This window comes from Lissotriton vulgaris, chromosome 10 (genome assembly GCF_964263255.1).
Source record: "Lissotriton vulgaris chromosome 10, aLisVul1.2, whole genome shotgun sequence".
In the NCBI taxonomy this organism is placed as follows: Eukaryota; Metazoa; Chordata; class Amphibia; order Caudata; family Salamandridae; genus Lissotriton; species Lissotriton vulgaris.
In genome coordinates, this window is record NC_141698.1 from 102,139,870 (window position 1) to 102,159,343 (window position 19,474).

Below are 19,474 nucleotides of genomic sequence, written 5' to 3' on the forward strand. Positions count from 1 at the left end.
ACTTCCTTGCCACCGCAGATCCCCTTGGGTGTAAAACAGTTCTACTTTTTCCTATTTAGGGGCTCAGGACATATTGTCTGCCAACACGACTCCCAAGTGGTCGAAATGGCTCACGCGCTCCAGCGGCGACCCCTCCACCACCTTCCTACCTCGAAAGGATTGTGAGTATTCAAAGTCATAAATTTAGATTTGGCAGAATTTATCTCTAGCCCCTAAGCCTTGCAACAAGATGCAAAGCGATGCAAAAGAACCTGGACCCATAGGAGTTCTAGAGAGGAGTAGAGTATCATCTGCAAACATCAGGATTGGGGTCCTTTTGTTTGCAGATTTGAGTCATCGTGCCTGCAATCGCACAGGCAATCAACCATACAATTGATATACTGGCTGAACAACGTAGAAGCAAGGACACACCCTTGCCCCACACCACGGTTCACCGGTATTCTCTGTTTGAGGGCACCCCGAGACCTACTTGACTTGGGCACATTTTACTAAAAGAGTTCCACTACAATATTAATCTCAGAAGAGATTTGGCATTGCATGCATATATCCAGAGCAAAGTTTGGGAAATTCTGCTCAACAGCTGCTTGTTGTTGGTAGAGGTACAGCCTCTTGAACTCAAACGTCTATCCAATATCTAGCTAAGTCTTCTACGTCTTTTATGGAAGATTTTAAGTCAGCCTAAACTTAAAGTAGTCACCCTAAAAGGTAGATCCTAAGAAAAGAATCCTGCATTTTCCCCAGTTACAAGTCACTGGATAGACTGAATGTAGCTCCCTTTAGATTTCTGTAACAACGCTTGCGTTATCACTTCTTGGTATCATGCAGGCGTCGCATGATGGAATGTTTCTGGTGAAGTGGCAGCCCTTCTGACTGAGGTATCCCCAAGCGGGGAGAGGTTGCTGTCTTTTATTTTGACGCTTATTATGGGTGTGTTAGCGCCTCAGTCTCCGATTTTCATTTGGAATGAGACTGAGACGAAGTACAACGTTTCAGAGCTTTGTGTATGATATGTGACAAGGTAAGGACCCAACAGAAGGGGAGAGGATGTGGCCTAATGGCTAGAGCAGTCGATCTTGAACCTGGAGATAGGGTTCGATTCTCGACAGGGACGCTCAACATCCTGTGATTCTGGCTGAATCACCTAATCTCCCCGTGCCTTACAAAATGAATGTGTCCGTCTGTACCGCAACTGGGGCTCATGTAAATTGCTATGATACTTTCGGGTTGAGTTTGCGCTATATAAAACAAAACCAAAAAACACTAGGGGTTGGGTGGTACCAGTGTTAGAAATGTTACCTGAACACACTATCTAAAAAAAAAAAAAGATTCGCGTTTCCTATAGTACACGAGAGCTCGATAGTTTCTTTCTTTTCGTTACTAATGGCTGCTTATATTTTCCCAACAGTTGTGAATTAAAATAAAGCATGGAAATGGAAAGAGGACTGACAGGATTGAGCAAGCACGGTGATCACCTCCAGAAGATTTTGATAAGGTAAGTTCAAAATCTCTAATAGTGCCGTACATATTGAATAAGACTTCTACCTGCAAGTGGTTCTCAATATGAAATAAAATGGAAAGCGATGCCTTTAGGTTTGAGACAAAGTATTGCAAATGTTGCCTCCGCTTGCCAGAGTGAGCCTTCTGGCTTGCGTGGTAGGATTTCATTTTGGTGGGCCAAACGATGGAGATATTTTGCATTTGGGACTGTACCCTTGATTGTTTCCAAAAGCCAGAAATAGGGATGCTGTGTGGCACAGTTGTGTGTTTTTGTGTGGAATAACAGTATTGTAATCCTCTGAAGCTGGTCATCTGAGTTAATAAAAATCAAGGCTACAGAAGATGTCTGTAGTCAAAACACAGCATGACTAGAGAGCCAACTGTTGTAATCTACTTGCTAATATAATGCATCCTACCCATTGGTGTTCTCTGCCGTGCTGCTAAGCCAGTGGGCAGGTCATCAGAATGCTGGGAATGTTTGTGCTTGTACATGAGTCAGTTGGAGTGTATGAGCTGAGCAGCAGGGAGGCTGCTCCCGGTGGGGCATTACATGGAACTTATCATCTTCCTGTAACCTGTAACTGAAGATATAACTTGAAGAATAAACTTATAAAAAGAACTTAGCAGTTTTAGTGATTCAAAGTGTGTCTTTTTAATTACAGCAACTAAATGCATAGGTATTGAAGTGTTCTGTGGACTTAAGGGTTCTGTGGGTGTCCTGTGGACTGAAAGGGTTAAACCAGTGGACGGAAGAAGTCACAAAGAGAGATATCATGATTTTAGGTTTTCACAGGTGTGGGCATGAGTAACAAAGCCAATGCAGCATGTAAGATTAGAAGAGGAAGAAAATTATTTATATTGATATGATGTTACGCATCACTCAAAAAGATCAGAACGACGGTATTGACTCTGATGATGCAAATATCACAAAGTAATGTTGCACGAGTAGTTCACAGTAAACAGTGTCAGCATTAGAGAGCAGGTTGACGAGGCACAATATTGCCTTCCGGCCCTGATCTGCAGTGGTCAAAATATTGTTCCATATGGTCTGTGTTGCCTTCCCTGTTGAGCTGAACATATCGGGTTTTGGCTTGATACAAACTTTATTGGTATTTATAAATGTCTTGAAAATGCAGACCAATGTTGTGCTGAATAAATCTCATTTTAATTAAAGAAGATATCAAGCTATTGAGGAAAATTGATGTGATGAAGTCGGGAGAAATTAAAAATTACATTGTTCAGTTCTGGCTTCAGCAGCAATACACAGAGGCAAATAGTCAAAATCTGTCCCCTTCTCAGGATAGAAGTCTTACAACAGGCATAAAATATATAGAAGTTACCCTATAGCAGAGTTCGCCAAAGTCGGTCCTGGAGGGACAGATCCATGCCAGAATTTTAGCATATCCCCATTTAGATAAATAGAGTTATCTTAAAATGTGGCATGGAGCCTGCCCTCCAGGACCGACTTTGGAGTACCCTGTCCTAGAGGACTTAGTCTTTGGTTTTTATCACATTCGCTGGTAAATTTAGAAGGTGGTGTTATGTTTGAGAGGGTACCGAAACGGATAGTAACCACAGGAAGATCAGGTTTGCAAACCATTACTCTTTGTCACCTTCACAATCATGTGGATAAATTAGCAAAATCCTTGAAAACAAAACAATTGAGATATGTACATGTGATGGGAAGGCAAATTTGAATTAGAATTGTTAATTCTTAAGCAGATGTACCAAATTTAGCCAAAATTCATTGCAAATTCTTTGGTTTCCATTGATCAGCGATGCAATTTTAGGATACCTACAAATGGCAAATGTTCCTTCTCAGTAGCCACAGTGAGAAAGCTTGTGGCCTGATAAGAGCATGACAAGTTCTAGCACAGCAATTGTAATGTTGAACATTATACACAACACAGAAGAGCGCAACTATCCCTGGAAATTTTTTAATTGATTTTACATGAAATTGTCATGGGTTGAGCAACACACCTACATTTTCATATGCTTTATGATAAATTAAGACCATTTTAAGGCATTTTTCCAGACTTGGGATGGGCTATGCCTGTAGTTTAGGGCTAATGGGGCCTTTTGTAAAGCTGCTTAGTTGCACCAGGAAGGCAATGGGAGCATTTATGGATATGTGAGTTGGAAGTAGTTAAGAGACAAATGTAACTGATGTTAGGGTGTACATAGGAAGGTTTACATTGGATTGAATGCATACTGCCTTGAGGATTACAGTACTCCTGAAAATCGCCATCCCTGGAATATCGCGGCACACTTTTAGTGAGTGACCATATTAAGAGACAAAAATATTGAAAGGTTATTGCATTGAGGGAAGGATGAATAGATGTACTATTCCTGTCTCCTTATCTACATACTCTGAATATATATGCACGGCATAGGTACATATTCGTGGAGTTAGGTATAAAAACTAGACTTACTTACCTGTCAATATTTTTGTTTCAATATTTTATCCTCACTATTGTATGGCATGGATATTTAGGGTGCGCATCCTCTGTATTACAAGGAACATAATTGTCTTAGGACCTGAAAGTATACACATTAGGATGTATGTAGCATTTTTACTTTAATATTTAGAGAAATATATATTTTTCCGTCTATGGGAGCATTTACCCATTTTTTTAATCCCAGTTGTTGAAAGGAAGGTTCATGCTGAGTTCACGTGAACCAGGGTGAAATCAATAAAAAAATTAAGGACTATGTTTTGAACCATTGATGTATGTACTTCACCAGAGGTATTTTTATTATTGTGACAACCATGGGAATGGGCGAAGGTGCATTATGGGTAGAAGCTGGTAGGTTTTTTAGCATGATAAAGGTAACTAAGAGAGAGGATGTGGCATTATGGCCAAAGCCCCCAACTTTGGAAACTGGGTAACCAAACTTAAGTGTCGGCATGGCCAACATTCTGTGATTCTGAGCAATCACTTAAGGCCTAATTACGATCTTGACGGACAGGGTTACTCCGTCTCAAACATGACAGATATCCTGTCCACCGAATTCCATTATATCCTATGGAACTTGTAATATGGCGGATGGGATATCTGCCATGTTTGTGATGAAATATCCCATCCGCCAAGATCATAATCAGGCCCTTAATATCCCCATGTCTAAAAAAATGAATCTGACCTTGTGTAACGTATCTGGTGCCCATGTAAAGCAAAGCAATGCCCAGAAGCCGAGTTCGAGCTATATAAAAACTGCTAAAAAAATAAAACTACGATTTGGTAATCAATCAATCAATCAGTCAATCAAAGTATTTGTAAAGCACGCTACTTACCCGTGAGGGTCTCAAGGCGCTGAGGGGAGGGGGTGCCACTACTGCTCGAAGAGCCAGGTCTTGAGGAGTCTTCTGAAGGCGAGTAGGTCTTGGGTCTGCAGTAGGTGGGTAGGGAGGGTGTTCCAGGTCTTGGCGGTGAGGTAGGAGAAGGATCTGCCACCGGAGGTTGTTCGTTGGATGCGGGGAACAGCGGCGAGGGCAAGGCTGGCGGAGCGGAGCTGGCGGGTGGGGGTGTAGAAGCTGAGTCTGCTGTTCAAGTAGCCTGGTCCGGCGTTGTGGAGTGCTTTGTGTGCGTGGGTGTGGAGCTTGAAGGTGATCCTCTTGTCGACGGGGAGCCAGTGTAGGTCTCTCAGGTGGGGGGTGATGTGGCTGCGGCAGGGGGCGTTCACGATCAGTCGGGCGGAGGCGTTTTGGATGCGTTGTAGTCGTTGTAGGTGTTTGGCTTGGATTCCTGCGTAGAGTGCGTTGCCGTAGTCCAGTCTGCTGCTGACGAGGGCCTGTGTCACCATTCTTCTTGTTTCGGTCGGGATCCACTTGTAGATCCTGCGGAGCATGCGGAGGGTGTTGTAGCAGGAGGAGGAGACGGCATTGACCTGTTTAGACATGGAGAGAGAGTCGAGGATGAATCCTAGGTTGCGTGCATGGTGGGTGGGTGTCAGTGCTGTTCCCAGTGTGGTCGGCCACCAGGAGTCGTCCCCGGCTGAGGGGGTGGTTCCGAGGATGAGTTCAGCTTTAGACGGCTGTTCCTCATCCAGTCGGCGACGGCCTTCATTCCCTCGTGGAGGTTTGTTTTGGCCGTGTGCAGGTCCTTGGTGAGGGACAGGATGAGCTGCATGTCGTCAGCGTAGGAGATGATATTGAGGTCATGTTGGTGGGCCACTTGTGCTAGGGGGGCCATGTAGACGTTGAACAGAATCGGGATGAGCCCTGGGGGATGCCGCAGATGATGTTGGTGGCCTTGGATCGGAAGGGCGGGAGGCGGACACTCTGGGTTCTGCCGTAGAGGAAGGACGTGGTACAGTCAAGGGCCTTCTCTTGGATTCCGGCTTCTAGGAGGTGCGTCTTTAGAGTGAGATGGCAGACCTTGTCGAAGGCGGCTGACAGGTCCAGGAGGATGAGGGCTGATGTTTCGCCATTGTCTAGTTGGCACCTGATGTCATCTGTGGCGGCAATGAGGGCTGTCTCAGACTGTGGTTTCGTCTGAACGCGTACTGGGACGGGTCCAAGATGTTATTGTCTTCCAGGTGGCGGGCCAGTTGTATGTTGACGATTTTCTCGATGACCTTCCCCGGGAACGGGAGCAGGGAGATGGGCCGGAAGTTCTTGAGGTCCTTGGGGTCTGCCTTGGGCTTCTTGAGGAGGGCGTTGATTTCGGAGTGTTTTGCAGCTTTCCGGGAATGTCGCTGTTTCGAAGGAGATGTTGATGACCTTCCGTATTTGGGGTGCGATGGCAGCGTCTGCTTTGTTGAATACGTGGTGTGGGCACGGGTCTGACGGAGATCCTGAGTGGATGAAGTTCATGGCCTTTCGTGTCTCGTCGTCGTTGACGTTGGACCAGAAGGTCAGGCGACTGGCGCTGGTGGTGTTCACAAGGGAAATGGGGTCTGGCGTAGTCGGGCGCTCATGGTGTTGAAGCTGTCATGGATGTCAGTGATCTTGCGGTGGAAGAAGATGGCCAGTGAGTTGCACAGATCTTGTGAGGGCGGTATGTTGTTGGCGTTGGTGCTGGGGTTGGAGAGTTCCTTTACGATGATGAAGAGCGCTTTGCTGTCGTGTGCGTTGTTATCCAGGGGGTCTTTGAAGTAAGATCTCTTGGCTAATCTGATGAGGTGGTGATGTCTGTGGGTGGCGTCCTTGTGGGCTGCGTGGTTGTCCGGAGTGCATTCGTGGAGCCATATCTTCTCTAGCTTCCAGCATGCGCGTTTGGAGGTCTGCAGCTCATCAGTGAACCAGGTAGCTCTCTTGCTGGCGTGGTTGTTGGAGGTTTTCTTGAGTGGGGCGAGGGTGTTGGCCCAGTCGTCGATCCACTGTCTGAGGTTGTGGGCTGCGATGTCTGGGTTGGTGGGGTTGGTGGGTGGGTTTTGGGCGAGGGTGATGATCAGCTGGTCTTTGGTGACTTTGCTCCAGCAGCGACGAGGTAGCTGTTGGGTGCGGTGGTGCATGGTTGGTTTATTGACGGTGAAATGGATGCAGCGGTGGTTGGTCCAGTGGAGTTCGGTGGTTTAGTCGAAGGTGACGTGGGTGCCTGTGGAGAAGACGGGGTCCAGCGTGTGGCCAGCGGCGTGGGTGGGTGCGGTGACGAGTTGTCTGAGGCCGAGGTTGGTGAGGTTCTCGATAAGGGTGGCGGAGTTGGTGTCGTTGTTGTTCTAGAGGTGGAAATTCAGGTCCCTGAGGAGGATGTAGTCCATGGAGGTGAGTGCGTGGGTGCTGGCGAGGTCGGCGATGGAGTCACTGAATTGAGCTTGGGGTCTGGGGGTCTGTAGATGAGTGTTCCTCTGAGGGTGGTGTTGGGGTCGGTGTGGTGCCAGAAGTGCAGGTGTTCGGCGGTGTTGAGGGTGTCATCTGCTTGGTTGGCGACCTTGAGGGTGGACTTGTGGATGATGGCTATTTCTCCTCCGATTCCATTGGCGCCACCCCTGCGGGTGATCTTGTAGCTGTCCGGGATAGCTATGGCGATGTCGGGAGCCGAGGAGTCGTTCCACCAGGTCTCAGTCAGGAAGGCCACGTCTGGGGCGGAGGAGTGGAGCAGATCCCAGAGCTCGACGGCATGTTTGCGTGCGGAGCGGGAGTATGCAGCGGAGGTGGTTGGGTCCAGTCCTTGGAGGTTTGGTGGCTCTGTCGCAGGGGAAACTGCCGCTGTGGCAGGAGAAAGGTTTGTGAGTCTGTTTCGTGGCGGCTCGGAGGCAGGTGTGGTTTCGGCCGGCGTTGAGTGCGTAGAGGGTGCTGGCGTCGTAGCGGAGCCTGGTGTTGTGGCGTTTGCGGGATCCAGGGGTTCTGACACTGGGCGCGGTCCAGGCGCAGACGGGCGCAGATAGGCGTGCCTGCTGCCCCGGTCCGTTGCGCGGCCGCTGCGCGGCCTCCATAAGAGGGGGATAGGGAGGGAGGGAGGAGCAGCTGGGAGGCGGGAGCGGGGTGGCCAATGGGGGGAGGAAGGAGCGGGAAACGGCGGGTAAAACAAGCAGGCGGCAGGGAGCAGGTACGAGGCAGCTGGCGGCCGTGTGGTGGCGTGGGGAGCGACCTGCCTGCGAGCAGGGTCGGAGGCAACAGTCTCACCTCATGGAGAACACATATGGTGTAAAATTCCTGAGGGAGTGAGATACATAACAGAGGGAATTGAGGTTGGGGAAAGTTGCATGCCAGTCAGGAAGAGGTTATTGAGTTGCACTCCCTAAATGAGGTCAAAGATTTGATACTGGAGTGTCAAGCCTGGAGGAAAATTCAGTGATGCTTAGACATTGTGTTATACCCATATCAAGTGTGCTTGGTGTCTCAATATTCCCCCTCGACACCCGCTTGCTATTGCTGAATGATTCGAGTGAGCTTGTCTTGATTGGTGAGCAGAGAGGATAGAGTGTGTAAGCCCTAATGATGCTTAGCATAAATGTATGTTCTAATCTCATGCAGAAAGGAATTTAGAAAAGAGACTTTTATAAATCGTAGCCCAGGTGAATGTAAACACATTATTGGGTTTCATTATGTAATTTTAATTGAAGGAAAACATTTTGCTTTATCTCTGGAAGGAGACAGCCACAAAACTTGGACCATTGCGGCCGCTCTTCAATTTTGTGTATGCTTTTACAATACAAGGTACATCCTGTTAATGTGAAAAAAAGATTGCTTATTTCACTGCTGGAAAGCTAAAAAATTTAAATAAATTAGTTCTGCTTATTTATGATGATATATCAATGGTGGGACAATTACTGATGGATTGCTTAGATTTTTTAATGCTAATGGTTTCTTTCTCAATCTCTATTGACAAGCCTATATGCAGTGGTGAGACGTGGTATTGGTAGGGCTGGTAGATCAAGGATTAGGGAACATGCTCAAATGCGAAGACGTGGGTAAATTGCCATGCAGAAGGTCTTCAAGCCCGCCGAGCTCTACTGCTGGAGAAACGAGCCATCATCATGTAGCTCAAATACTCTTCAATCACTCCTGCCTTTCAGCCCCTCAGGTCAGCCACAAGCAAGTCCCCTGGAATTACTCTCCAAATTGATTTTGAGAAGCAAAACTGAGCTTTATTACTTCTTGGAATCTATCCGCGTGTAGCCGGGATACAAACTGTCCTACTCAATCTTGTGAGTTGTGACATCCTTCAGTCTCCCATCAAACGATAAATAGATGTTTTTCTAGGACATTTAACTCATTACAGAACAGTTGTAAAGGGATTCTTGATATTCAGCGCAAGCGGTACCGAGGAGATTGTCAACACATGAGCTCAAGTGAATGCTTTGCAATAAAAGAGAACATTGCTAGATTTGGTCAAGACTTTGAAGTGAATTGCCAACAAGATTGCTTTTAAGAAGATGTTCATGTCCACAGGCTTGAAAGGAACATGCAATGGCAGGTTTTTTTAGTGTTTATTTTTTAGAGTTTTATATAGCGCAAACTTGACCCGAATACAAATCGGGTAACAGAGCGCTTTACATAGCACCAGTTACGTTACAGGAGGACACACATTCATTTTTGTTAGGTGCGAGGAGATGAAGTGATTTGCCCAGAATCACAGGAGGTTTAGCGTCATTACTGAGACTCGAACCCAGATCCCTATGTCCGAGGTCGAGCGCACTAGCCGTTAGGCCAACTGCCTGGAAGAAGGACCATAGCTTGCAAAATCCCTATTTTCTCTTCCCCTCACCTCCTAGCTAGACAGGTTGCACCTCATTTCAGTGCTGGGACGGTTCTCAGACAAGTATTACAGCGGGCCAAATGCAGGGTAATGGCGAGTCAGACAGCCATCTGGAATCGTCCGCTAGCTTTTATGGATTTGTCAGTGCTTGCAGCTGCGGCCTGTACTGGTAAAATCGGTGGGCCGGGTTGGGAGGGATTCAACATACCACCACGAGGAAAAATTAAATAAATAATTAATTTTTCCTCCTCGTCGTCTGTCGAAATCCCGATGGCACCACTACCCCACCACTCTTACGTACAAGGGCCGCGGCTGAGTGCTTGTTTCAATTTTTCATGGCTTTTGCAAAACTATAATGCTGGGGAAGCTGCCGACCTCTCATCCATCTAAAAAACAAAACATTGGCTAAAAGCCAAAAAATAATTTGGGTCTCAAAAAGCACACATCCCCTGGTAGTCAGGGCACTTCAGGAAACTCCTCTTTTACTTGATATGGTCCTTGTGAAAGGGAAGAATGCATTCACTCACAAAAGTCAGTCAATTGCTGAAATGGGATAAGCCTGTGTCCATGGTGTATGCTGAAGTGATGGACGAAAAGACGAATGACACAAAAACTGACCAATTGATGGAGATGGCCAGCTGAAAGTCCTATGTATTAATACATTATACGCTATTGTAGTAAAAGCAAAAGGTCCTTGCTAACTCCAAACCTAAAAAGTATCTATTTTGGGACTTAAAGAAGACAGGAGTCTTGGTGAAATTATACCCAAACCCATCAAAGGGAGTGCAGTAGATATGTCAAAGGATTTGGAAAAACGTAAATTACACAACCTATTGTTTTTATGAGAATATCAGCCACCCCCAAAAACAAATATGGCCTCCTCAGCTTCACAAAAGATAAAGGAACATGTTAGAAATGAGCTTTGATGGGATTTCTCCAATATTTAGAGCACATTTCGGACTTTTATTAAATTCTCAAAAAATGTCATGAGTACGCCTTGAAAGCTACATCAGTCGTAGTCCTCATGATTCTAAATTACATGAAACAACAGACTTAGGACTCTGCTGAGCCTACTGAATACTATGGCTCAAGTGTCCTCCTCTGTGGACTCATCAAGGCATGAAAGTGCTTGACAGCTGAATCCAGAACTATCCAGGCACCATCCACCATATACTACAGCTAATAAACCAGTTGGAACTGGAGTATCAGTATCCAATGGACCTTCTCTACTTTCTGCCATGATGTTACTTCATGAAATGTGGAGTAGAACGCACAACGTTCACGGCATCCACAGAGTCCTAAGCATCGTCCGGCGTGCAGCAATATTCCAATGCCCATCTATGCGGAGCAAGGTAGACACAATAGCTATAGCTCGAATGAAACTTAATGGAAAATACATATTGGATTAAAAGCTAATAGCAAATTACAACCCACTGATGATTTACAGTAGAGCGTGTACAGTGGCGTGCAGTAGGCAACGATTAGATTCTCTCCTAAAAGATCATAATGAAAATTGAGTAGCCCTGATTGCATGTTGCAGACTTCCCCCCCGCCTCTGGCGGTGCTGCGCTCTTTAATAATTTCTGGTTTATCATTCACACCTCGCGAAAGAGGAATAAGAAAGTGGACCGGCTCCCATGATTACATTACGGATGTAATCAGCACTGACGTTTAAAGCTTCAAAGGAACGGCTTTTCATTACTGGTGACATGAAATACCCTTCGAGGTCCTCTGCGGTGATTTAATCCATGTTTTGCCGCTAAGTTCTTCTCTGGAATCGGTGACATAGGCAAAGGACATGCTGGTGGCAACTGGATTTGAGAACTAAATGCAAAGGCAAGAGTTGCCTAGTGGCAAACAAGATTATTGCATTTGTAGTGATTAAAGGGTCTTATTATATGGTAAAATAGAGAATCATGTAGACTCTTATACTCTGGAATCCCTCGGGTGAGGTTGTTACCAGCTGTTGCCATTGGCATTTACTCACTCCTCTAAACCATTCTTCCAAACAGCTGTTGTTTCTCTGTATCATCCATTATAATTGGTTTTACAGACAATTAGAATTTTTGCACTGTATGGAGAGGTCTACTTTGGTTAATGAAAGCTTTTACATTAACAATAATGAAAATTATAAAAAAAGATGCTTTTGTAGAGTAAATTCTGTCTGAGCCTCTGTCTCCTTGAGCAAACCACAAATAAGTGATGCTATTCCTGACTCAGTAATACAGCGCTAAATATAGAAGGATGATGGTCAGATAGTTCGGAAGCAAAGTTTGGATCCTCTTATCACCTGTTCGAATCCACAGGTTCATGTGTTGTATCTTCTCTATTTACTATTTACTAAGAACTTCCTTGGATCCTGAGTCCAGAGACTGCATCAGGGTCGACCAGAGTGTGGACAATGTGCTTTTGCTCTGGCCTGCTTAGACCTTTCTCCTGGGCTTCAAGCTGCAGTAGGGTGTACAGGGCTTATAAGCCTCTGATCTGAAGTCTGCAGTAGGGTAGCATTGAGTGGTCTTTATTTAACTCATTGGTAGTTGTGAATCACAACATAATTTGAACAACTCCAATGTCTCTTTTAATGAATGTAAAATGGCCAGCACCTAATGGCCGCCTCCGTGCACCACGGCTCATGTGGCCTCCACTATTGTGTACATCAGCTCTATGCATCCCTTGCCTCCTCCACCTATTGCCGCTATCTAGGATAGCAGAAGAGTGCTGGACACCTCCATATTCACCAGCAGTTTCAAGGTGCTTTACTGCCTTCAACATCCACCAAAGCTCATGAGTACCTCCTGAAAACTCAAATGTACCTCAACCACCCAAGCCTTATTCCAAGATCATCTTTAATTAGAGCCCTAGAGCATCCTTCATCTATCATTCTAAGCCAAAGCCTTCTCATTCTAGCCTGGCATGTGCCTATGTGTCCATGTCCAACATGGCTGCAAAAGGTGGCCTTGGTGCTATGCTTTCTACAATCTACAAGCCAGGCACCTTTTTGCTGCTAAATAAAATATGGGAGTGTAAGGGACCTGCTATCTTCGTCATCCTTACTGGCTGCCCCTTTACCTATCACTGCTGTCAGGTGGATTATCTTTAACCAATCTCCATTATCTTCTGGGTAACACACACCCTTCTCCATCTATCTACTGCGCTCCCAGATGGCCCTGTGCCACTTCAACCTACCCTTTGGTGAAGGCTACATTCGATTTTTTATATTGTCCGTGGTTCCCAGGTGACCCATGCCCTTCTACATCTACTGTGGTGGCCATGTGATACAGTGTCTCCTCGGCCTGCCATTATGGCTCAATGTCTTTTTTTAAAAAGTTATTCTTAATGGCTTCCAAATGACATAACATCTTTTCCATCAAACTATGGCTTCCAGGTTACACAAAACCTCCACCATCTATCATGGCTACCAGCAAGACCTAGAAACCTTTCTGTACTATGTGCTATTCAGTGGCGGCTAGCATGTAAGGAGGGTGGTGCGTGGGAAAAAATAAAAGTACAAGAATAAACAAACAAAAAGCAATTCCACTTACCTTCCAGGCGCGGGGTCCTCTTTGATCCAGTCTTCTCCAGACAGGTAGTCTCCTGCAGGACCCAGGAAACTGCACTAACCAATCCTGGCGCCGCTCCAATGCTGCATTAAAGCAGCACCAGGATTAAAGGGTGTGGCCTACTTTGGCACCCCCGAGGACACTGGAGCCCTGCGCTTTCTCTAACCCAGCTGTCTAAGATAGCTGGATTGGAGAGGTTTAAAAGGCCAGCCAAAAACACATGCACACTTTAAACTTAAAGTGCCCTGCCTATCGCTGCCTTTTTGCTGCTGCTTTACTGGAAGCAGCAGAAATCAGAAAGACCTGCCCCCAGACCTGACACGCGGCTCAGGACGGGGTTTTGAAAAATAAAATGGTAATAAATTAACTTCATTACAATTTAATTTTTCTATCTCTGGGGGCAATGTTTTAGTTGGGCGACGCTCCTCTGCCTTAACAGAGGATCCAAACAAAACAATAATTTAAGGTATCCTAGATATAATCTGCACAATGATCACCTTGTGGTGTAACTGTCAGTTGGGGTGCATGTAAAGAAGTGTATGTCAGCCTGGAGAGGTAAACATTCCCAGCAGAAGACTATTTTTTTAATAGATGTTGCAATATAAAGGGGGGGGGGGCTCTGTGCTAATATTCAAAAATATATATCCTGGTTAAGTGTAGTAATGGATTGGACTTTATCCCAACAATAGCATCAGAATCATTAAGTGGGTTTTTAAATATACTAGGGATATATAAATAAGTGTTATTCCAGAGGAGTCGAGGGGAAAGCTGAAGAGCAATCTAAGCGGGCTTTGTGGTTTAAAGGGGCGGAAGGGTGGCGGCCAGAACAGACGGGTCTGGAGATCTCTTTCACTGACACCAATGTTCAGGTTCCTGCAGGCTAGTCGGTGGAGGGGGGCTTCATAGCAGTATTCACGCAGAGCTAAGGGCCAGATGTACGACTATTGGAAATTGCAACTCGCAATTTGCGTTCAATTGCGAGTCGTAATTTCCAATGTACAACAGTGTCTGAGACACTGTTTGCGACTCTCAGTGGGGTCGCAAATTGTATACCTTATGAACATTAATGAGGCACTTGCAATTTGCGACCCCATTGAGAACGGCTGGTCCTCCCAGGTATGGTTGCATGCTGGGCTCAGCAGACCTCCATGTCTGGGACTGCTTTTAAATAAAGAAGTTTTTTTAAAATGCAGCACGTTTTCATTAAAGGAAAACAGGATGCATCTGGAAAAAAAAATGAAATGTTTTCATTTCATTATTTAAGGAAAGGTAGTGGTCCCTGGGACCACTCACTACCTGCCCCTAAAAAATATTTTCCCCTGCATTTGCATAGGGGAAAGGGTCCCCTGTGGACCCCTTCCCGTTTACGACTGCATTACCACCCTCTTGAAGAGGGCAGTAAATTTCTAGTGTGTTGCGACCGCAATTGCAGTTGCAAAACATTCATATATTGGGCTGCGAGTCGCAATTAGGAAGGAACGCCCTTGGAACGCCCTACCTAATTGCGTGTCGCTGAACACTATTTGGCGAGTCTCCATTTTTTGCGACTTGCAAAATAGTGTAAGTGCATGGCCCACAGGGATTTTGCATGCGCAAACGGGTCACAAACCCATTTGGGCATGAAAAATCTCGTTCTACATCTGGCAGGACTTGTGCCTTGTTCCCTGAATCTGGCAAGCAATAGGTGCTCACAGAAATTAGGCTCTTATGGAGAGTGTGATTTGTTCTGATCTGGGTGTGCCTTGTCATCTCTATTATCCTCTCCTTCATGTTTTTTGCAGTTCCATTTATCTTGTTTTCCATGGGAAAACCACAATACCGCTGGTTTGAGAGATTGGTTGGCTATTTCATCCACCTCTGAGGTAAATATGTACCATGAAGGCCCAGCTGTGAGGCCTGGAAGGTCCACCCTGCCTTCAAATCTCCCATGATCATGAAATATAGCACAACTGAGTCTGTGACAATAACAACTGTCTGGGGATATAGCGATCATCCCATGTGTATAGTAACATGTATGACTACAGTAGTTCTTACTACTGAATTGGTGATTGGTTTCTGACCTGGGAGGCCTAACAAGGAATATATGTTGCAGTTTGGTCCCATTTGCTATCCTTTCTCAATCCTTCAGGTTCCTGCCATGTCTGCCATGTTTGCAGCTGAATTCAGTGACCGCCATTTTCTGTTTTGTCCCACTCTTGACTCCGTAGCTCTAATCAGCCAGAGATTGATCACGCCTCTCAATTATCTCTCACCATTACAAATTCTGAGGGAAGCACTTTGGTTTCCAGACCAAAAAAAGAACAGAAATCATTGTGTCACCTGTAGTTCTGGATTGTCTGTGCATAGTGCCACATTAGTACCTGGTTTAATACAGTGCACTATTTCATGTTTCATCCTGGGGAGATCAAAATGTCTGGAATAACCAGTGAACCACACAAAGACACCTTTTCATTTTTTATTGCTTCCCTTCCCAGTACAGCTCATATTCCTGTAACCAGTCAGAAGGATACATTCCTTCACAGGTTGCAGGAGATGCTTTAATCCCTAATGACCCCTCACTGTGGTGATGCAACGGCAGGGCAAGTACCCACAAAAGACCATCCGATGCCACCGCTGGTGCCTGTCAAAGCTCTGCAGGTAACCGACATGAGCTGATAGAGAAATCTCTTGACAGAGGGCCGGCGCGCTCATCAGAGGCCGGCGCGCTCGTCGGAGGCGGGCGCGCTCTTCAGAGGCTGACCCGCAGGCTGACATTTCTGGTTCTTAATTCTTAAGCCTGCCTGAGAAGGATTTCGGTAGATCTCATTTAATCAGAGAATTCACCTCATCTGCTCTGCCCTCCTGTGTGGAATGTGATGAGCAACTCACAGCCATGAAGCAGGTCTCAAATTGGGAGATCACTCTCAGAGCTGGTACAAAGCAATGAGTATGCACCCCCCCCCCCCCCGCCGCCACCCGCTACTTGACCCCCCCGCCACTCCTTTGCAAACACACCACTTGAAAAAAAGGGAGTTTTAAACACAGTTGGTACTAGAAGCGACTTCCAAGTTTGGCTGTTAATACGGGTACTAAACCAGTCACCACTCAAAGTGTATGGTAAAAGAAAAATTTGCAAGATAGGTATATAGAGGAAAGGCGAGGCTTATTATATCTAAGACTTCATATATGTACCTTGACAGCATACATATCTTCAAGTTCAAAGATCAGGGTTAAGAATAGTAAATATACAGTTTATTTTTTTTAATGAGTTTTATATAGCGCAAACTCAACCCGAAGGTATCAGAGCGCTTTACATGAGCACCAGTTGCATTACAAACTAAGCATGGGCGAATTTTGCGAATTCGCGATCCACAATTTGCGGATTTGCGAATTCGCAATCCGCAAAAATTTGCGAATTCCCGCGAATTTGCTGATTTTTTAATTTTGCGTGTTCGCGGGGAACTTTGCGTATTCGCGGGGCGCTTTGCGTGTTCGCAGGGTTTTTTTTGCCTGGTTCATCACTGCCGCCCTCTCGTTTTTCATGCCCTTCTGCCCTCTGTACCACTTGTTTTTGTGCCTTTCTGCCATCTGCCCCACTGGTTTCTGTGCCCTTCTGCCCTCTGCCTAACTCATGCCCTCTGTCCCACTTTGTGCCCTTCTGCCCTCAGCCATAAGTCAGCTTCAACAGGAAGCACAAATAGATAAAGTATAGCAGGTGCTTGAGTTGAAGGTCAAATTAAGTTACACAGTCATTAATCACCCCAAGTTTGGGGTGATTAATGATTGTGTAACTGAATTTGAGATTCAACTCTAGCACCTGCTTTACTTTATCTATTAGTGCTTCCTGTTGAAGCTGACTTTTGTAACTATTTTAGAGGCTCTGGCAGCTTGCCGGCGCCATTCTAAGATAGTTACAAAAAGTCAGCTTGAAATTTTGACCCAATCCGTTCCGCTCGCGGATTTTGCGGGAAATTCACGAATCTCGCGGATTGCGAATTTACCGAAAATCCGCAAAATCCGCGAGCGGAACGGATTTTCCGCCCATGCTTATTACAGACAGACACCTTCATTTTTTTGTTGGGCATGGGGAGATTAAGTGATTTGCCCAGAATCACAGGATGTTGAGCGCCCCTGCTTCAAGGTCCTATCTCCACGATACTTTGGTTGTTGATTTTTACTATGAATATTTTTAAAATACAATATTTCTTTAGTTGATAATCTGCCCAACATGCATTCAAACAATTGCTTTATTTTCACCAGGCTTTCCCAGAAGGCTCTATTGCATGCTAAAAACGTCTGAGTCCCTTGCAGGCGCAAGGCTGATCTTCCACCAAGGGTTCTGCTGTGCTTAGTGCTTAGTATCAAATATTTGAGTCCTTGTCAAAATGCCTGTACCAATTTTATTTAGTCTTCTCTTACCTTGGTTTTGAAAGGAGACCCCTGGAACTTACTAACGATTTATGTCAAGTGTATTTATTTATTTATTCAGCTTATAAAGCGCTCTATCACCTTGCAGGCATCCTGGCGCTGGTGGGTAGGAGAGTGTGTCAGAGCTGGGTACAAGCGACTAGGGCTTAGGGAGCAGCCACGTTTTTACACATTTTCTGAACGGGAGGAGCTCCCTAATTTGCCTATCATGAATATTTTTGTCTGGAGTGTATTGGTGAGCTTTGCTGCCTGGGACACCTACGGGAGATTTTTCATATTACCTCAATATTATCCGATATTATTTACCATAATTTGTTTTTTAATTTCCTCAAAAAATTCATGACATTTAAGCTAAAAAATCTGCTTCACTCCTGAAGATACCAGGATGTGATCGGCCTGACGAATAGTCAATCAAACCACTTATCGCCATTTGGGTTTGCCAAAACTTAAGGGTGTGCGACACTTTCAAACCTTTTTTTCTGTAAAGTATCAATAACTTTTGCAAAATGATTTGTATTAATGAAATAGGGTGCATTATATGGTGTGGTTTGGCTGTTTGACCTCACTGTGAGATACACCTTCAACCCTTTTGGGACCAGTCAGATTTTGTTTGTTAAACCTTAGCTCAACCCTCATACCCCAGTAAGTTAGCTTGTGCCAGTTCAACCATTATAACATTACAATGTAATTATGATTAAATTTATACATTTATACTCCTATCCTAATACTAACTACAGTATGTAGAGCATAGTGGGAGTGCCCTCTGCCAGGTCTCTTGGGACAACCAAACCCTCACATATGTGAATGATGTATCAGGAATCTGATCTGGTGTAGCTCGGGCTACTGTCCTTTTAAGGATGAAGTACAGAAAAAGGGGTCCCAGACTAATTAGAACTTATATGTACAGAATATTTTGTAAACTATAGATACATATTACTCGTACCATGAGTTTGAAGAGGAATGTTGTTTATTCACATCCTCTTGGTTTTACATTCCATGTATAATGCATAATCCACAATTACATTAGTGCCCATGAGAAAAAAGAAGGGAGGGAAAAGGGTTTGTGAGGGTAAGAAAGTGAGTGGACAGTTGTAAAAGTTGCATGTGATAAAACAGCAATCCGTAAGTTTGAATCACAGGGGTGCTATAATCAATCACCCAATACATAAGTACAAACACATTCCATCCTATCCCAGTCGTTTAGTTACACAGTAGTTATACATTGTTGTAAGCTGGGTAGGGCGTTGGTATGACAGTCGACGTTTCGACCCCTGTTGTGTGTAGGTTGTTTTCACCTTACAGTGGGGTCTTCATAGGGACGTGAAGTGAGGGGGGGCACCTAAAGTTAAAGAGCGGGGACATTTTAGACAAGGGGACTGTGAATGGGTCAGATTATAATACAATTAATGTAAATTATTTACCAAAAGGTTTTTTTTTTAAAGGGCCGGCACATTACTTATCAATATCAACAGCATACCATTAGACTCAAATCCTTTACAAACTGTAACACCAGCTGTGTCATCTATTGCATCACGTGCCCTTGCAGATTAGCCTACATAGGCCAAACCCAACAAAAAATTAAGGCACGCATTTTACAACACCAGAGTAGGATGTGAGGTTCAGGGGGCACCCCTAGTTGACCACTGAAAAATGAAGAATCACACGCGTCAAATGAGCTCAAGTGGGTTGTACTCGAAAAGGTTACATTAGGCCCAAGAGGAGGCAATATATCAGGAATTCTCAATCTTAGGGAAAGCAAATGGATGACATGGGTAGATACTATTCTTAGCGGGCTCAATGAACAGGATGCAAGTTATGCACAATTAGCTTGTTTACGTTGAACTTTGACACTGTTGTTTTCCTGTATTC

At 45.1% G+C, this 19,474-nt stretch overlaps 1 protein-coding gene across 1 annotated transcript in view; it reads left to right on the top strand.

Annotated features, from left to right (window-relative positions):
• ELFN1 (extracellular leucine rich repeat and fibronectin type III domain containing 1) overlaps positions 1–19,474 on the top strand; it is an 802,098-nt gene that overhangs the window by 145,085 nt on the left and 637,539 nt on the right. Inside the window, exon 2 of the mRNA XM_086940611.1 lies at positions 1,406–1,492. The gene's annotated coding sequence lies outside the window, so the exon portion shown is untranslated. The remainder of the gene's footprint in view (positions 1–1,405; positions 1,493–19,474) is intronic.